General features: G+C 36.0%; 1 non-coding gene across 1 annotated transcript; it reads left to right on the forward strand.

Moving 5' to 3' along the window:
* The first annotated feature begins 13,400 nt into the window (after window positions 1-13,400).
* LOC122211338 lies at window positions 13,401-13,508 on the forward strand. Its single transcript, XR_006198638.1, has one exon. It is a non-coding gene; the product is annotated as a U6 spliceosomal RNA (small nuclear RNA).
* Window positions 13,509-14,102: the final 594 nt, after the last annotated feature.

Raw genomic sequence — 14,102 nt, forward strand, 5'->3', positions numbered from 1 at the left:
CTGACAGCTCAGAGCCTGGAGCCTGCTTTGGAGTCTGGGTCTCCCTCTTTCTCTGCCCCTGCCCACTTGTGCTCTGTCTCTGTCTCTCAAAAATAAATAAATGTAAAAAAAAATATTTTTAAAAGAAGACACTGTGCATGTGTGTATCTGTATCTGTGTGTATCTTCTTAATATATAACAGGATAAATATGTATATCTGATATACATATGTATATCTTCTCATATATGTGTGTGTGTATTTAAAATATTTTGAAAAATAAAAGAGAAGGAAATGAATAAATGAAACAGAATGACAAAATGTTGATAATTATTGAAGCTGAGTAATGAGTATATGGGTTTTATTATGCTCTCTGCTTTTGTGTGTTTGGAAATCTTGAAAATAATTTTGTAATTGGTAAAGATATTTTCATTAAATTGTTTCCACATAAAAATATAAATTTCAGGGGCTCTTGAGTGGCTCAGTCGATTAAGCGTCCAACTTCAGCTCAGGTCATGATCTCACGAATCATGGTTCAAGCCTCATGTTGGGCTCTGTGCTGATGGCTCAGAGCCTGGAGCCTGCTTCAGATTCTGTGTCTCCCTCCCTCTCTGCCCCTCATCCACTCATGCTCTGTCTTCCTGTTTCTCTCTCTCAAAAATAAACATTAAAAAAATAAAATATATACATACATATACACGTGTGTGTGTGTGTATACACACACACACACACACACACGTGTATATGTGTATATATATATACATATATATATATATGTATGTATATATATGTATGTATATATATATACATATATATATGTATGTATATATATATACATTTCAAAACCTAATAATAACAACAAAACAAATGATCCACAAACATTTTTCCTTCCAATGTTTACAATGTATTGTCATCATTCATGTATTTTATACTATGAAACTTGAATGGTTATTTGAGATAAACATTTCTGAGGCCACTCCTCTGATTTAGATTGTACTAGCTAGAGATCTGCAAGACTGTATCTTACCATCTCTTTCAGCCTTCCAGACATGCCTAAACACAACACCACACAAATGAATTTACATGAAAATGCCTCAATATCATAGACAATACCTGCTTTCAAGGATTTGAGCCCTCCTTTCAGCTTCTTATCAAGATGGACATCTTCCCCTTAAGCCAAGTAAACTTGTAAACAATGTGAGAAAAACAAAACCAAACTCAAAAACAGTCAGGTCTGCTTTGACCTGGCTGGTTCAGGATGAAAATACGCGGTGAAACAAGTTGTTGCCATTCGTGGGCAATCTTGTTGCACTAGGCACTCTGCAGACACATCCTCAGTGGTGAAGCCCATATTGTCCCCTGGTGAACTAACTATGCTTAAGCTGTTATGGTGTTATATAGCAGACTTACTTCAGTTGACCAATTGACTGGAGCAGGAAAGCACTATGCTTGATCTTAGAACACTAATCTCCATGAAGCCCATGGTAATGGCTTATTCCAAATTTAAAGATATTGTGGAAGAATAGATAGTAGATTTTGTAAGTTGGCTAAATTGGTGACAGGATGTAATCCAAAACTTATCCCATGAGCAAAAGCATATTAGAACTTGGCTCCAGAATTTTGTCACAATTAAAAAAAAAAATTGGCATAAATGTTACTTGTGTGCATTTTAGTCAGCTTTCGTAAATTGTTGATTCTCATGACAATTTCCTCATATCTTGTCAGGATCTATAATGGTTTGGTGGAATACATTTGCTAACACCAACAATCACTGTTTTAAAAAGCATGTAAACTAGAAAAATACTCCTTCAAGTGCCAGCTATAAATGCAAAAAAATGAGGCATCTACAATCAGATTTATTAAAATTAATTCTCTATGTCCCAAGGTATCAGTGTGGCTCACATAGTGTTTGTATGTCTTCCATTTTCCACAGGGAGATGTTAATAGTGATGCCACATTCACAGACATTTTCCCAAGACTCGGGTAGGTATACGAGGGAGACCTTTCCCATCTCAGCAGCCTCTTTCTCAAACTTTTCAACAATTTACTTTCTGATTCCACTAATCTTCTCTTTTTCCAGTCCCAAATCCCAAATATATATGTTTAATGCCCCGAGTTTTTAAGTAGTCCTTCCAATGTTTGCATGAAATTATCACATTCAGTCTTTGTATATATTATTTACATAAAATATGGTATATAGATGAAGAAAGATAACAGCACTGTTTCATTCTACGGTTTACTAACCGTAGTTCTTTGAGCATTGTCTTTGGTTTGGAACCATACAATTAAGAATAAACTTTTTTTTGGGGCGCCTGGGTGGCGCAGTCGGTTAAGCGTCCGACTTCAGCCAGGTCACGATCTCGCGGCTCGTGAGTTCGAGCCCCGCGTCAGGCTCTGGGCTGATGGCTCGGAGCCTGGAGCCTGTTTCCGATTCTGTGTCTCCCTCTCTCTCTGCCCCTCCCCCGTTCATGCTCTGTCTCTCTCTGTCCCAAAAATAAATAAAAAACGTTGAAAAAAAAAAAAAAAAAGAATAAACTTTTTTTTAAATGAAGGATATACCGTGAAAATCCATTATAATGACAAAAGGACCCAGAATTACATAAGGAGCAAATGGAAAGAACAGAAAGAGGGGAGAGGGGGATAGGCACTAGAAAATAAGATCTGGGCTGTAACTTAGAAAAGGATAGAAAAGGGAGCAATGGGGTGAAAATTACAGATATAGATTTGGACTAAATTGAAAGAAAGAAGTAACAAGAGCTGTAAAATAAAATGTGATGCCCCAGGAGGTAGAACATATTCCATCACTGAAGGTGTTTAAGAAAAAATAAGACAAGCATCTGCCTGGAAAACTTCAAGTTATGTGTCTGTAGTCAAATGCTCTACCACTGAGCTATACCTCCTGAAGTTATGTGTCTGAATGACTTCTAAAGTCTCTTCCAGTTGTAAAAGTCTCTGAACTTTTCATCCACTCTGAAATTAGTAAACAGAACTCTCTATTGCAAACAGAACTGGCCATGAACTTTTACAACAACAGTGAAGAAACATCAGTCCCTCCAAACCTTAATATTCTCCAAACATTAAAAATGGTGCTATAACTCCTTAAATATAGGTTTTACTTAATTTTTATTCGTTAAAATCTCAAAAATTTTTAACTCAAGTAGTTGAATGGTTATTATTTTCTCATATTAATGAGCTCTTCAATAAAATATATTTCTAATATTTTAAAAGGTTTCGATCCTTTGGTATACAGTCCTAGTATATTTCTTTATGGTTTTTCTTTTTTTGAGTTTTAGGTAAGTAATTTTATTTATTTATTTATTTATTTATTTATTTATTTATTTAATTTATTGTCAAGTTAGCTAGCATACAGTGTAGTCTTGGCTTCAGGAATGGATTCCTGTGATTCATCACTTACATACAAAACCCAGTATTCATCCCAACAGGTGCCCTCCTCATTGCCCATCACCCACCTCCCCCAGTGCCCTACCCTCATCAACCCTCAGTTTATTCTCTGTATTTAAGAGTCTCTTATGGTTTGGGGGTGCCTGGGTGGCTAAGTCAGTTGAGTGTCCAACTTCTGCTCAGGTCATGATCTCACAGTTCATGGGTTCGAGCCCTGCGTTGGGCTCTGTGCTGACAGTTCGGAGCCTGGAGCCTGCTTTGGATTCTGTGTCCCTCTCTCTGTCTGCCTCTCCCTCACTCATGCTCTGTCTCTCTCTCTCTGAAGAATAAATAAATATTTTAAAAAATTAAAAAAAAAAAGTCTCTTATGGTTTGCCTCCCTCTCTGTAACTTACTTTACCTTCCCTTCCCCTATGGTCTTCTGTTAAGTTCCTTTAATTCCAGATATGAGTGAAATCATATGATACCTGTCTTTCTCTGACTGACTTATTTATTTCACTTAGCATAATACCCTCCAGTTCCATCCATGTTGCTGCAAATGGCAAGATTTCATTCTTTTTCATCACCAAGTAGTATTCTATTATATATACAAACCACATCTTCTTTATCCATTAGTCCTAATATATTTCATAGGAATGAACTACCAATTGCATATTTAATTCCAAGGAAGGAAGATGGTTAATTTTAGGATGTGTTCTTTTAGGTTACTATTACAGCCTTGATGAAGAGCACAATGGTTTAGGATAACATCTTAGGCACTGGACAGATGGGGGTTCTTGTTCAGGCTGTCCCAATGACTTAGCTATGTGGACTTCTGCCAACCAACCTTCTTATCTGAGCCTCTGTTTCTTCATCTGTGAAATATAGATAACATCACTGTCTATCTTATATTATTATTGTAAATAAAACAATACATACAAAGTATCTATCATAGTATATGGCATATAGTGATCATTCAATAAATAGTAGCTGCTGTTATTGTTTCTTCTGTCAAGAAAATTCTGCCATTTACAGCAACTTGGATAAAGCTTGAAAGCATTATGCTATATGAAATAACTCAGGCAGAGAAAGACAAATACTGTATGATCTCACTTATCTATCAATATTAAAAAAAAACACAACTCATGGAAACAGAGAACAGATTGGTGGTTGCCCAAGGGGGCAGGGGAAGGGGGTAAGTGGGTGAAGGTGGTCAAAAGGTACAAACTTATAGTTGTAAGATAAATAAGTCCTGGGGATGCAATATACAACAAGGTGACTATAGTTAATAATTCTGTACTGTATATTTGCAAGTTGCTAATGAAACTGACATTCATCTTGTCAGTTCAGATGAAGACATGAACAATGAAGGTCATATTGCCTCCAAGCATGGCTGGACCAGTCCAGGAAGCTGTTGAAATGCAACCCTACTAGCTTACAATCAGCACTATGTTAAAGATAGGATCAATCACCAGATGTACCTAATGAAATCTTCAACATACAGAATAAAGATATTTTTCAAATTTCAAGTTTCTTGAGATGGAAAAGATCTTTGGGGGATCAGAAAAACTGGCACCAGAGCACCTGCTAGCATGAATCACGGGCCTCCAATCAACAGCATCCAACCTCTCAGGAGACCACTGCCCTAAACTTTTGCTCTTTAAAACCCTTACTTGCAAGCCATTGGGGAGTTCAGGACTGTAGAACATTAGCTCCCCATTCTCCTGGGTCATGCCACACCAACAAATAACATCTTTCTTCACTGCAAAAGCTCAGTGTTAGTTTTTATTGGCCTCCTGCACATCGGGTAGACAAACTCTTATTTGGTTAGGTTACACTAACCAAATATATCTTACAGGTTCTCATCACACACACACACAAAAATTGTTAAGTATGTGAGGTTATGAATGTTAACTAAACATATTGTGGTAATCATTTTGCAGTATATACATATATCAAATCATTATGTTGTACAGCTTAAACTAATATAATGTTATATATATATATATATATATATATATATATATATATATTTTTATATCTCAACAAAACTGAAAAAATTATGTCATGGCGACTTTTCAGACATTGAAATAAAAGCTACAAGGAAGAGGAGAAAGAAGAAGAGGAGAATTGGGAGTAAAGGGGAGCAGAAGAAAATTTATTCTATCCCATGTAATAAATCAAAAGGAAAATTTGGATGATAACACAAGGCTAATGACTTCTGACTTCATATTTTATTTAAAAACTCATTAACTCTTCTTGCAATATGAATATTTTTATAGAAATAGCTAAAATTTTCTAAGTTTTTGATTGAAACCAAAAAAAAAAAAAAAAAAAGAAAAGAAAAGAAAAGACCTAAACTGACTCATTAAGTTTTATGCTATTAGTATTATTTTTCAACTCAGTGACTGTATTTTCCTGTTCATTGAGTCATGGACCAACAGTTAAGAAATATTCATGGAAGACAAAATATTCAGTGTATAAAAAAATACAGTGTGTAAAAGCTCAAACAAAATATTTGTAGAAACCTAAAATCAACTCCAGGTACTAAAAATTCTTTGTCCAAAGAGAAAGATAGAGGGGCACCTGGCTTACTCAGTTGGTTAAGTGTCTGACTTCAGCTCAAGTCATGATCTCACGGTCTGTGGGTTGGGGCCCCGTGTTGGGATCTATGCTGATAGGTTGGAGCCTGGATCTTGCTTCAGATTCTGTGTCTCCCTCTCTCTCTGCCCCTCACCCACTTGCTCTCTCTCTCTCTCTTTCTCTCTCTCTCTCTTTCTCTCTCTCTCTCTTTCTCTCTCAAAAATAAACATTTAAAAAATAAAAAAGAGAGAAAGATAGAGAAACTAAGAAAATAGCATCATTACTTTCAAGTCAAAATGTAGTAAATATTTAAAAAATTAAAAATTATTCTTGCAAGTCTCATGAAGACAGACTTAGGTTCAATAGATCTCTGATGAAATTCAAGGGACTCCATGGCCACAGGTGACAGTACACCACTGAGGCTAAGAGCCTGGATCTTTTCTTTCCATTGGATATTCTTACCTGCTTTGTCAAAGATTAGTTGGCCATACATTTGTAGGTCCATTTCTGGTTCTCTATTCTGTTCCATTGATCTATGTGTCTGTTTTTGTACCAGTACCATACTGTCTTGATGATTACGGTTTTGTAATACAGCTTGAAGTCTGAAATTGTGATGCCTCCAGATTTGATATTCTTTTTCAAGATTACTTTGGCTATTAGGGGTCTTTTCTGGTTCTACACAAATTTTAGGATTGTTTGTTATAGCTTCAGTGAAAAAATGCTGGAGTTATTTTGATAGGGACCGCATTGGATGTGTAGATTGCTTTGGATAGTACACACATTTTGACAATATTTGTTCTTCCAATCCATGAGCATGGAATGTTTTTCCATTTATTTGTGTCTTCTTCAATTTCTTTCATAAGCAATTCTATAGTTTTCAGCATACAGATATCCAATAGGTAAAAAGACAGTCTCTTCAACAAATGGTGTTGGGAAAACTGGACAGGAACATGTAGAAGAATGAAACTAAACCACTTTCTTATACCATACACAAAAATAAATTCAAATGGATGAAAGACCTAAAAATGTAAAGCAGGAAATCATGAAAATCCTGGAGGACAACACAGGCAGCAACCTCTTTGACCTTGGCTGTATGCAACTTCCTACTAGGCATGTCTCTGGAGTGAAGGGAAACAAAAGCAAAAGTGAACTACTGGGACCTCATCAAGATAAAAAGCTTCTGCACAGCAAAGGAAACAATCAGCAAAACTATAGGCAACCTTTAGAATGGAGAAGATATTGCAAATGACATACATATCTGATAAAGGGTTAGCATCCAAAATCTATAAAGAACTTTTCAAATTCCACATCCAAAACAAACAATCCAGTTAAAAAAATGGGCAGAAGACATGAATAGACATTTTTCCATATAAGACATCCAGATGGCTAACAGGCACATGAAAAGATGCTCAACATCACTCATCATCAGGAAAATACAAATCAAAACTACAATGAGATGTCACCTCAGAATGGCTAAAATTAACAACACAAGAAACAACAAATGTTGGTGAGGATGCAGAGAAAGAGGAACCCTCTTCCACTCTGGTGGTATAGCCACTCTGGGAAACAGTATGGAGGTTCCTCAAAAAGTTAAAAATAGAACTACCCTACAACCCAGCAATTGCACTACTAGGTATTTATCCAAAGGATACAAAAATGCTGACTCAAAGGGGCACATGTATCCCAATGCTTATAGCAGGGCTATCAACAATAGCCAAATTATGGAAAGCGCCCAAATGTCCATCGACTGATGAATGGATAAAGAAGATGTGGTATGTATATGATATACACCGTGTGTATATGATATACATATATATATATACACACACACACACACACATATATATATATATATATATATATATATATATATATATATATAAAGTTATATGTATGTATATATATCAAGTTATATATGTCAGGTACATACATACATATGACACATATGTATATATGATGTATATATGATACATGTATGAAATATATCAAGATATATATATCAAGTTATTGCTATATATATAGTAATATATACACAGTTACTTGAACAGTTTCATGCTTTTTGTCAGAATCAGAAATTAAGTAAATACGTTCCATGTAACATATATATAAGTCATTTCTTAGACCAAGTACTTGATCTTTCAGTTCTACCTTTTTTATTCTACCAAGTCTTAGGCTTACAATTTCTAGTCTATAGTAAATACATTCAGGAAAGCAATGACAACCTTAGAGACCAAGTACCATCAAAAAGGATGAAATTTTGTCATTTGTATCAGTGTGGATAGAATTAGAGTGTATTATGCTAAGTGAAATAATCACTAAGAGAAAGACAAATATCATATATTACTCATAAGAAACAAAACAGATGAACACAGGGGAAAGGGAGGAAAAACAAAATAGATAAAAATGAGAGAGAGACAAACCATAGGGGACTCCTAAATATAGAGAACAAACTGAGGGATGCTGGAGGGGAGGCAAGTGGGAGAATGGACCAAATGGGGGATGGGCATTAAAGAGGGCACTTGTTGGGATGAGCATTGGTTATTATATGTAAGTGACAAATCACTAAACTCTACTCCTGAAATAGATACTACACCATATGTTAACTAACATGAAGTTAAATTAAAAAAAAAAAAAAAAAAAAAAAAGCCTGGATCTTGGACATGGAAAGGTCTGGGCCAAATTCTAGCTGCACCACTTTCTAGCTGCATAAAATTGGGCAAGTCCTCAACATCTCTGATTCTTAGATTCCTTTTCTATAGAATGAGGATAACAATAGCACCTGATAGGATTGTAATAAAATGCATGATAAATACCTGACCAAGGCAATAAGCTAAGACCAAGCTAATAAGATTATCAAAATTAAGAACCTTTAAGCAAAACAGATGGCTACTTTCCTGGCTTATTCAAGGATAAACAAGAAACAATTCCTGCTTTAAAAGAGCTTTACCTAGGATTCCAAAGAAGACTCCATGATCTGACACTCCATAAAGCAAAGCAGAGGAAAAGAAACCTCTAGAGAAAAATTGCCTCTAGCACAAAAAAGCCCAGTTCCAGCTTTGCATTTTATTAACACATTGGGAGAAATTTAAAGTAATCTGGTAGCATAGTTCTTAAAATGGGATTTTTCTCACATTATTTCAATAGTACCTTTCAACACTCGAGTAAACATATCCATTTGGAACCTAGTCTTCCACAAAGAGCAAATCAGGAGGGAAAATAGTTTTTCCATGTTGCCAATCCAAGTCATCACATGAGAATATGTCAGTAATACTCAAAAGGTACCATGAATATAAAAATTATCATTTTAGAGACAGTTATTTGAACAGTTTCATGCTGTTTGTCAGAATCAGAAATTAAGTGATTCTCCCAGAAAACTAGAGAATAAAATAAATAAGGTCCCTTCACAGTTGATGATGCAGTATGGGAGACGAGAGGTGCAGTTTGTTCATTAGACACACTGAATCTTAAAAACTTTGCAAAATATCTTACAAATAAATGTCTCAGAGGCATGAAGTGATTTTTATTAAAAAGTTACTCTTTAGGCCAAGTACTTGAACTTTTAGTTCTACCTTTTTTATTCTATCAAGTCTTTAAGCTTACAAGTTTTAGCCATTAGTAAATATATTTCAGTAAAGAAATGACAACCTTACAGACCAAGTACTACAATTTTTAATTTAGTTATTGTAAAATGACACAGAAAACTAAGTAGCACATTCAGAGCCATGCAGGCTTAGCAAAGTAGGGGAAAGAGTTAGATAGCTATGTTAGGTTTGAATACTGATGCTTTTCATTATCTGTAGCTCTGACATTCTAATAAGCTCTTTGAACTTCAGTTTCTTTTTGTGAACTGGGTATAGCAGTAAATACTTGCAAAGTTGCTATGAGAATACACTAATACATATATAAAAAGCCAGGCACTTCATGGGCTCCATTCATCATCACGTCTACAAAGAAAGCTCATATTCTCAATGAGAATTTTCTTAGAACGAGCTTTGGCATTTTTTTTTATTGTGGACTGCTGCAAGTGTCTTCCCAGTTAAGGGAATTTTCTGCTTCCAACAGCTACAGCTGGAGATAACTGAATTTTTAATAGCATGGACTTTCCCTGTCAGGAGACTGGACTGCCTGGGTAGGGCTCCAGATCAGTTAGAATGATGCAGACGCCCACTGGGCAGATGGTGCTGCCAATGAGAGCTGAAACCAAAAGGCAAGGTTCAGAGTCAGCCAGGTACTCAGAAAGGGCTCAGGTCCACTGGTTCAGAAATGACACTAGAGAAAAACAGGCAAAGGCTCACTATAGGAGAGACGGAAGGAAGAGAAGTTGCTGCATCTTTATCTGAAGCAGTCCCAAAACCTTTTTATTCCAAAGGTCCTAAGCAGATTTACATGGATCCACACTGTTTCTAGAACTGCCTTCCTTTAGGCGATAATGCCACCAAATCTTTTAGCCTTTTTCATCAGATGGGAGAATTTCTTGCAGTCTTACTGAGGCTCCAACTGATTGTTTAGTTGCCTAAAAGCCTTAAAAGACATTTTTCATCTCGTTTCTAGCAACAGTTTATGTTTTTATTAGTCTCTCTCCCAACTCAGATCAACTGCTCAGTCACCCCTCAATCTGAAGAATATATTTTATTGTCTTATACTTTCTAAAAATTCATTCTTTCATCCCACCCCATCTAATAGCTGCTTTCCTTTCCCTGCAGTTGGTTATAATTAATAAACTATAAATTAGACACATCTCAGCTGTTTCCCTTTAGCAACATCTTAGCAAAGACTCGCTGTAACAGCTTGGAGAAAGGATTTCTTCAGAAACAGTTCCAAGTAAAAATTTACTAGTTACCAAGTAGTAGAATCCAAATTTGTAAACTTGTCATTTTGGATAAAAACTGAGGCTGCTAGGGGGTATGTCCAGGAACTCCTTTCAATTTAAAGAGCCGGTACCTAATATCAGAATCTAGGTCTTTTGATTCTTGGTTAATTTTTGCATTATACTACATGTTTCTCCTCTTAAAATTTCAGTATAATTTAACAAAATGAAGAATCATTTTTAGTAGGATTACACGGAAGTTTGGAAAAAGTTATGTTGATTCCATCAGCAAGGCTCAGATGAGACACATAAAGATGGGTAGACATAGGAGTCATAAAAGTTGGTAAGACGTGGGGAAAAGATGGGTAATTTGAGTTAATTCATTAAATCATGAAGCTGCATCTTTGATGTACTCCCCCAAGAGAACACTTGTAAATGAGTCGCCTAACATCTCCAATCATCAGATCACAAATCTCTATGTCAATAGCGGAAACTATTCTCCCACACCTACCTGCAAATACTAATTGCCCAATAATGACATTTACATAATGAGTCTATGAGACAGTGAAACAAAAAATGGCAGTGCAGAATGTGCTTAAGTAGACACACAGCCCTCACAATAATAGTTTTACTCTCCCTATGGCAAACTTGTTCACACACTGCCAATCCCCAGAGGCTTACTGAGTTGAGCTCTATACGATGGGAATTATAAGAGATATAAGATTAGCATTATGAGAGATGAGGCTAAAATTCTTATTAGGGCTGCAAACCTTAACCATATGTAGAATAATTTAACAACTGCATAAGTACTCTCTAAATTCTAAAGTGTGGATTCAGATATCAAGTACCTGAATCATCTAATGATGGAAATGAAATTATTCTATGTTAAAAAGATTTCTGTGTCTTGTTATTACTATATTTAGTTATATTAGTCAAGGTTCTCAAAAAAGATATAATATATAAATATATTATATTATAGATATAATATATATAATGATATATATGGGGCGTGGGGGGTATTTATTTTAGGGAATTGGATCATGCATTTGTGGGAGCTAGCAAGCCTGAAATCCATAGACCAGAGCAGCAGGAAGTTCAGGTAAGAGTTGATGTTGTAGTCCTGAGTTCAAATTCAGCTCACAAGTCTTTGCTTGGTCTTTGACATTTTTGAAAACTACCTTCACAGCAACATCTAGACTGGTGTTTAACTAAACAACTGTGCACCAAAGCCTATCCAAATTGACACATAAATTTAACCATTATAGTTACAGACAATCTTTATAATAATCAAGGAAATAAGTATTTGTAAGAAAATCACACTCACCATAGTACTTAACACAACATATGGCATTTTTAAAAACACGATCCTAAAATTCTTTGATATTCCTCCCACTGAAAGCTTGCAGGGAAATCTGTCTCTCTGTGTGGCTCGAGCTTCTCACCACATGATGGCTTCATTCAAAGAGGGAGTGTCCCAAGAGGGAACTTCTGAGAAGCATTTCAAGCTGCATTCCAGGAGGAAGTTATGTGGTATTTTGTGATAGGCTCAGAGGTCACATGGTGTCACTTTTCCATATTCTACTACTTAATGCAGTCACAAGCATTCCCCAACTCAAAAAAAGGGGACATAGACTCCATCCTTTTCTGAGAAGATTGTCAAGGAATTTGGAGCTCATGTTTAAAAACTGCCACAATTAATTAACATTAATTGCACTGTTACTGTGTCCAGGCTCTGTGATGGGCTTTTATGTTTCATTTAATCCTTCATCCTTCTTGAAATGTAGTATTATCTATAAGTAAACTGAAGCTGAGAAATATTAAAACTCCTCTCAATTTGCACAGCTAACATTTGGCAGAGCCAAGATCCCAAGTTGGCATTCTGACTCTAAATCGCCACACATTTTGTATAACGCAATCATGCTTCCCATTTAGAAATAGAAATAAAGAAAAAGGAAAACACATCTAACCATAATTTTTTTCATTGCCACCAGAAGTGGACATTTTTGTTTAAACCTACTCAGCTTTCATTCATTCTTTTGAATACAGTGACCTGAGGCACATTAGAAAAAATTTCCCATCTAAGCAGATGCAGCCCCAATGCCCCACATGTCTCAGCAAGCAGAGCCCAGCTAGACTTCAGTGCCCAGTCACCACCTCAGCTGGGCACCATCCTGAAATGAAAAACTATTCATGGAAAACCATACATGTTGACCTTGCCCCAAACCAACCTCCATTTCTCAGAGAGATGAATGGTGCCTTTGCTCCAGCTGGAACATGACCCACGTCTGCCTAAAGAGACTCAATTCCGGGGTTCTTGTTGAAACTGTTAGGAAAGAAAATTGTGTTCTTTGCAGATATACCTACCAGTAAGGATAACAAAAGACAAGAGTGGCTGGGAAATGAAAAACCTGAAATAAAACCACCACAGCAGAAAGCAGAATAAAAAGCTAGAGACTGGAACCCCAGATCCAGCCTTGCCTGAAGCTAGACTTATCCCTGGACTCTTCAGATACTTGGGCCAAAAACTGCCCCCCTTTCTTTTTAACTTTAAAAAACAATTTGTGTTGAATTTATGACACAATCAAAAGTGTTCCAACTAATACATCTCCTTGGTCATGACTTCATTTTCCTTATCTATAAAAAAAAAATCTAGTGCTCGCTTCGGCAGCACATATACTAAAAATTGGAACGATACAGAGAAGATTAGCATGGCCCCTGCGCAAGGATGACATGCAAATTCGTGAAGCGTTCCATATAAAAAAAATAAATAAAATAAAATAAAATAAAATAAAATAAAATAAATTAAAAAAAATCTAAATAACTGAAAATCCTCTCTAGCTTGCTCTCTCTCTCTCTCTCTCTCTCCACACACACACACACACACACACACACACACACACACACACAAACACACCCTCTGGACCTTAGTTTCCTCATCTTAACACCTAGAATGCAGGACATAAGGGTCTTCCAAAGCCAATAGCTATGATTCTGTGATTTTGTATAGATCGGGGCAGAAAATGTCCTAGTAAATTATTTCTATCCAGAGAATTCTATCAGAGAATGCAGTAAGTTAGGAAGAGCTCTGTAGCACTGCCACCTGGTGACTATTTGCTTCAGCTATGCTGTCGCTTTTCCAATCAGCAAGTAGAAACAAGTGCAATTTCATGATCTTCTGAAATAATATTTTCGGTCTGAAACATATAAAATTAAAACCATTACATTTCAACCAACATTGCTTGAGCATCAACTGGGCACAAGTCACTATAAAGAGCATATGAAAATGTCTGACAGTCTCTGTCATCTCAGAATTTTAATTTTATGAGGATATCATATGGTTCATACCAAAAGAAG

Source organism: Panthera leo, chromosome F2, assembly GCF_018350215.1.
Source record: "Panthera leo isolate Ple1 chromosome F2, P.leo_Ple1_pat1.1, whole genome shotgun sequence".
Taxonomy (NCBI): domain Eukaryota; kingdom Metazoa; phylum Chordata; class Mammalia; order Carnivora; family Felidae; genus Panthera; species Panthera leo.